This window comes from Palaemon carinicauda, chromosome 18 (assembly GCF_036898095.1).
Source record: "Palaemon carinicauda isolate YSFRI2023 chromosome 18, ASM3689809v2, whole genome shotgun sequence".
Taxonomy (NCBI): domain Eukaryota; kingdom Metazoa; phylum Arthropoda; class Malacostraca; order Decapoda; family Palaemonidae; genus Palaemon; species Palaemon carinicauda.
The window spans coordinates 5464308-5465323 of record NC_090742.1 but is presented as its reverse complement, the minus strand read 5'-3'; positions in this window follow the sequence as shown (position 1 = coordinate 5465323).

Sequence of the window (1016 nt, the reverse complement as noted above, 5' to 3'; positions counted from 1 at the left end):
TTATCACCCGTCTTCATGAGACTCCTTTTTTATTTTGAAAAGCTAGAGTGCCTCGCAGTACAGGGGAATGCCAAGGGAGAGAGGGTGACGTTCTTTACATTTGTCTTCTCCTGTGCTGGATGAGTTAAAGGGTTTTATTTTCTCGGTGAACGGTACGGGGAATTTTGACGGTAGATTCCTTCGAAGGATTTTATAGGATTGTGTATTTATGTGTGCAAACATACGCATGCGCACATGCGTATACAGCATGTGTATATATATGTAGTGATATATGTGTAAGTGTATATATACAAGCGGCTGTATTTTTTATTGTTGTAGCATTTATATATATACTGTATATATATATATATATATATATATATATATATATATATATATATATATATATATAGGCCTACATGTAATATATATATATATATATATATATATATATATATATATATATATACTAATATATATATATTATATATATGTGTATATATATACATATATATACATATATATATTATATATATGTATATATATACATATATATGTATATATATGTATATCTATATATATATATATATATATATATATATATATATATATATATATATATAAAGAGAGGAGAGAGAGAGAGAGAGAGAGAGAGAGAGAGAGAGAGAGAGAGAGAGAGGAGAGAGAGAGAGAGAGAGAGAGAGAGAGAGAGAGAGAATCGAACATGTAAGGAACTTTTTTACAATGAGAAAAATTAATTGATAAATCTCTACCATTGTCCCTGAAGCCTTTTCAAATTTCATATCAGCCTTTCTGCCTTCCTGTTCTCCAATTTACACTCTAATCGAAAAAATAAATTAACGTTAGACAACTAGTTTTATTTTTAACTGAATACGTAATGTCTTGAGACACGATCCACTTGCGTCACTACGACTTGTCTTTCAAAGGCTATTTAAATATTTCACGATCTGTATCTGACATTATACGCCATTTGGCGTCTTAGGCGTAGGCGGAGAGGATGATGATGATAATGTTGA